The following is a 6,028-nucleotide window of genomic DNA, read 5'->3' as shown; positions in this document are numbered from 1 at the left end:
AAGTCGTTTTCAATGATTGTAATCATGTTGGTGCGCTCCCTTCTGTTATGGCATTGCCACGTTCAAAAGACAAGGAGAATGAGATACTGGGTGTCAGCTTCACGTCCTTGTATTCAGGGTCCGTCTTGTCGTACAGAATCGGATATCTGTCTCCAAAAACCTTTCCATCGGGATGTCCCGGTTTAGACTCGTCATTGTAAAAATACAATCGCTAACCATAACAATTAATACAAGCACGAACGAGATCCAACCAAGCCAACCAAGACAAGCGCGAGCGAGAGCTGGCGCGAGCAGACCACAGTGTGAAACATGCGGTCCAGCTGAACCAGACGCGAGTACGAATAGAGTGGTTGGGCGGGTCCGCATGACACCAGTTTCCTGCGCAGACGTCAATGAAGGGGCCGTTCTCATTGGTCTCCTCCGCTGGAGGTTCGCTTGCCGTCGTGGCAAGCCACGAAAGATCGGCCCAAGACAGATCCTTCCCGCGGCGCGCGTTTTTCAGCTAGTGTGGCTGGGGCATTACGGTGCGACGCAGAAACGGCGACCTTGCCATTTGAGAGAGGATTACACTTCCGCCACATTTTTTTTTTTTGCGATAGTAATTACCACATTTACTCGATTGTAACGTGACCACGATTGTAACGCGAGGGGTGACTTTTCATTGCGTTCACCAAGAAAAAATAAAACCTCGAATGTAACGCAAGGGGTGACGTCGTTGCGTCCAGCAAAAAAAAAAGGAAGAAAACCGCTAAATGAACGCGAGACCACCGGATGCATGAAAAAGTCGCAGTTTCGCCCGAAAGGCGAAGCATCAATTGCGATAGCAAATTAGTACAGAGCTATACGGCGTAAGGACAGTAGTTTTATTGGATGTATAAACTTGGACACATTTAATTTCATTTCATTTTTATTACCTTAAAGACCCCATTGAAGGGGTATTACATAAGGGGTGGGTACATACTTCAAAAAATTGAAAGCCATATTTTATTATGTTGCAAGGCAATTTGTTACGGTGTTCAAAAATGTGGAAGGACAGGTTATGACTGTGATTTCGTTAGAAAGGCCATGCCAGTCTGTTGCTGCACGAAAAAAGAATGAAGACGAAAAAGTGACGGTGCGCGTACGCGGCCGCGCAACTTGTTGCGGGTGACCGGTGCGACTGGAGATGCGTGCTGGGAGGGGAGAAAATATGGTGGCTTGCCGAGCGAGCTGTAAAAAAACTTGTGAAAAAGACAAAGACTAGCAATGCGGCGACGAGATGTAAGCAATGATAAACCGGATTCTGTTCTCAGTGCCGATATGCTGACTTCGTAAGAGTACTCAGCATAAATAAATCTTGTAGCTCGATTTTGAAGCGATTCAAGTTGATTGATGAGGTACGATGTCTGTTAAACGTATCCGACCTTATTTTTTTTGCGAACACCTGATGGATATGAACCAAGCGTGCTTGCATTAGCTGACCCTGAACCTCCGTGCGCATGCGCGAATTTTTTTCCCGCCTGCCGATAGCGTCAGTCGTGGGGACGCAGCGTTTGAGTGAGGTAGTGCGCAGTGCTCTCGTCGGTTTTTTTATTGGAAGGAAAATGACGGAGCGGCTGGAGCAGCGCTACTGCATCAAATTTTGCCAGAAACTGGGCGACAGCCAAGTGGAAACCATTCGGAAGATTCAGACGGCTTTCGGTGACGATGCTAAGGGCAGCACACAGATTAAGGAGAGGTACAACCGGTTTAAAGACGGCCACACATCGGTGGAGAGCGACCCACGCTCCGGTCGGCCATCAACATGCCGAAATGACCAGGTCATTGCCGAAGTGAACGCTGTGGTGATGCGGGACCGTCGTGTGACTATCCGAGACATTGCGGAAGAGGTGGGCATCAGCACTTTTTCTGCACATTCCATTAGGACCGAAGATTTGGCCATGAAGAAAGTTGCGGCGAAATTCGTGCCGAAACTGCTCACTGTGGAGCAAAAGCAACTTCATGTTGAAGTCTCACAGGACATGCTGGATTCCACAAACAGTGACCCCGACTTCATGAACACCATAATCACTGGTGACGAGTCTTGGGTGTACGGGTACAACCCGGAAACCAAATCCCAGTCGTCACGGTGGAAGCATTCCACGTCACCAAGACCAAAGAAGGCCCACCAAGTGCGCAGCAACGTCAAAGTGATGCTGACTGCTTTCTTTGACTCCCGCGGTGTGGTACACCACGAGTACGCACCACAAGGTCAAACAATCACCAAAGAGTACTACAGGGATGTCCTCCGTCGCCTACCTGATGCTGTGCGGCGCAAGAGACCGGAGTTGTGGTCAACAGGAAATTGGTGCATCCATCACGACAATGCTCCTGCACATTCCTCGCACTTGATTCAGACCTTTTTGGTGAAAAACCAGACTCCTGTAGTTCAACAGGCTCCTTACTTTCCTGATATGGCCCCTGCGACTTCTGGCTGTTTCCCAAAATCAAGAGGCCGTTGAAAGGAGTGCGATTTCAGACAAGAGAGGACATTGTGGCTGCAGCGACAGCTGAGCTAAACTCCATTCCAAAAGAAGGGCCTTCTCGGAATGCTTCCAATAATGGCAGCACCGCTGAGAGAAGTGTGTGGAGTCCCAAGCAAACTACTTTGAGGGTGATTAGGTTTCCAACGCTCCAGTTATGCCAGTTTTTTTCTTCGGCCAAAGGTCGGATACTTTTCTAACAGACCTCGTATACTTGATGCGGGTTGCAAATGGGGGATGCGTATTCTAATTTCGTCCTGACGAGAGACTGATAAGCTAGTAATTTTACATTGTGAGAGGCGTGGCGTGGCGCAAATGGCATTTTAAAAAACCGAGCGTTTTGTTAGCAGATGAAATGATGTTCGCAATGTGACTTGCCCAGGTTAAATCACTACAAAGGGTTACTCCGAGATATTTTTAGGAAGGAACTACTAGTTCAAGGTAGGCGCCAGAAATTTGGTACGAGAAAACAAGTGGATTTTTACAGCGGTGGAAGGAGACAGTCTTACATTTGTTAGGGCTTAGTTCCATTAGCCAAAGATTACACCATTCGTGCACACTTCCCAGGTCGTTCTGAAGAGACGTGTTATCGGAAACGCTGTTAATTTTACGATAAATTACGCAATCATCTGCAAACATATGGATGTTAGAAGATACATGCATTGATAAGTCATAAATGTAAATTAGAAATAGAAGTGGACCAAGGACGGACCCTTGAGGGACGCCCGAGGTTACGGGGATAGAGTTAGATATTTGATTGTTGACATAGACTGATTGTGAACGGTTACTAGGATATCGGCATTAAGATGTAACGCGAGAAGGTTTAGTAGTAGACGCTCATGAGGAACTTTGTCAAAAGCTTTTGCGAAATCTAGGAAGATGGCGTCAGTCTGGAAGTCTGGAAGGGAAACTGAACAGGTTTCCAAAAAAATCGAGTTATAAGGACCATTTGATACTTTTGAACACCCTGAACACGAAAATCGACAATAAATTTGACATGGCGTAGCCAAAAACGCGTTATTAGCAAAAAAAACTCTGAGCTGCGACTGGGCGGCGCGCGGCGAATCCGGCTCGCATCGATGATTGGTGGAGCGCACCGTGACGTCAATCCATGGGTCCACGAGAGCCCGCCGCAACGTGACAGCTTCTCACCAGGTACTGCGACTACCTTCCTGACGATTTCGCACAGTTTAGTTGCTGTTGTAGATCATTTTGATCACTTAGGGGTGATTGGCGTGACACCATACGCGTTTGAACCAGTGGCCCGACAACGAGAAACACCTACGCTTTTGATTCTTGACATAGACTGATTGTGAACGGTTACTAGGATATCGGCATTAAGATGTAACGCGAGAAGGTTTAGTAGTAGACGCTCGTGAGGAACTTTGTCAAAAGCTTTTGCGAAATCTAGGAAGATGGCGTCAGTCTGGAAGTTTGAGTCAAGGTTAACATGTAGGTCATGAACAAACATAGCTGGCTGCGTTTCGCAGGAAAAACCTTTCCTGAAGCCATGCTGCGAAAAAAATGGTTAGTATCAAGGAAGTCCATGATATGTGTGTAGATGATATATATGTTCAAGGATTTTGCAGGGTACACTGGTTAATGAGATGGGGCAATAATTTAATGGGGAGCGTTTGTTACCCGATTTGTGGACTGGAACGACCTTTCTATATTTCCAATCTGGAGGCAGCATGCCTGTTGAAACTGACTGTGAAAATAGTAGACAGAGATAGGTTGCGCTTACTAACAGAATTACCAAGCATGGTGTCAGCATGCACAAGCAAACATGAATAGACCACACTCGATGACCGCGCACAACCGTCGTCAAAACGCTAGCATGAGCACGCGCGCCAGCAGCAGCAAGCAAAGTTTCGTGCGGTCTAGCGCTTGAACAGAAACTGAGCAGCGAAAGCACAGCGCGTACAAAGGTAAGAGCCGTGTGGAGATCGCTTTCAAGATAAGGTGTGTGCGACAGCCCGCAGCCGCGCAAAGTACAAGTACGCAGCATATGGTGGCAGAGTAGAAGCCGCATCCCCTCCCTCTCGCGCTGCTTTTCGGCTTTCCTCTTTTCGCGTGGGAAATTGAGTCGCCAGTTACCCTTGCACCCGGTCGCAAGATACGCATTTGGTGCCGCAGCTAAATGTCTTCTCTGCTCCCTCTCTCCCATCTCCCCACGACCTTTCGCACGACGGAAGATTTCGCGTTGGCTCTTCGCCGTGCGTTCGCTCCCTGTGAAAGCGTGCGCGTCCCTCGCACGCTTTCACTCGCACATTTCACTCGTTGATTAGAATTGGGTGCATCATTGCACTTCCTAGACAACATGAACTTCGGTATTCGATTATAACGCGAGGATCAACTTCAGGTAGCAAAAACCTGGAAAAAAACTTGCATTACAATTGAGTAAATGCGGTATATGGACACTACAAGCACATTTTCTGCCCTGGTCGTATACATAGTGAGAAGGGGGGGGGGGGTTTACTCTGGTGGCGGCTGTGTGGGTGCTGTACCGTGAAAGCGATCTGCGACGTACGGAAAGTGCGCGCCCGTGCGGGCCTCATCTTCAAAACGATCTGCGATGTGAACAAAGTGCAACTAGTGCCGGTAGTTTCATATGTGCCGTGCTTTTGACGTTTCGTTCGCGTTGAAGCGAGAGACGGCCGTGCGACTGTGCATGCGCGCTGCTTTGGTATCGTAATCGATGCTTCGCCTTTCGGGAGAAACTGAGAATTTTTTTGCGTTGCACGAGGCGTTGAGGGGTCTCTCCTAAGCTTGTCCTCTGTAGCGGGGTCAGAGCAATGCTGGTCGGAGGCAGTTGATTTGGCGCGCTGCTGAGAGCATTGTCGGTGCGCAGTATGTTCGAATTAACCTTTGCAAGTGCTTGCGCGTTTGAATTACCAAGTGTTTTCGTCCATTGGAATACACATAGCTTGGACGGGACCACAGCGTCAGTTAGAATAAACCAGAAGTTTGAATTAAGCGTGTTCTAATTAACGAATACGCTTAATACTGCCCATAAAGCTATGACCTTTGCTTTGTGTTATATATATTCTAACAGTCTGCTGTTGCTGCCAATGCTTTGCCTTTCAGGCGAAACTATGAATTATTTTATCCAGCCATTAGCTTCCGCTAGTTCAGAGTTCTATTGCTCAAACAAAGAAAAAATAAAGTTTTATGATATTTTATTACTCACTACGGTCGATGTGCTTAGGCAGCGTGCACTCCTTAGAAAAAGTTGAATTTGGCCGAGTCTTATTATGGGCTAGGGATAGAGGAGCACAAAAATTCGAAGTAGAGCAAGGGAATCCAAAAACTAAGGTGTCCACCTCTGACACTGGCATACTCTGCGTGACATGATTGAACCTTTTTTCATTTGCAAGTTGGCTTATCTGTCTGTTTCTTCTTTGCGTTGAATATGAGAGGCAGAGGCGACCCAGGTATGGAGAGAGCTCTACAGGTTACCTGCTGCGGGGACTCAGTGGCGGTAGCATTCACCTACAGGTTAGATGTCGGGAGCACCACTTCTGGCT

The sequence above is a fragment of the Dermacentor silvarum genome, chromosome 4, assembly GCF_013339745.2.
Source record: "Dermacentor silvarum isolate Dsil-2018 chromosome 4, BIME_Dsil_1.4, whole genome shotgun sequence".
NCBI lineage: Eukaryota > Metazoa > Arthropoda > Arachnida > Ixodida > Ixodidae > Dermacentor > Dermacentor silvarum.
The sequence above is the reverse complement of the archived record's forward strand: the minus strand, read 5'-3'. Positions refer to the sequence as shown.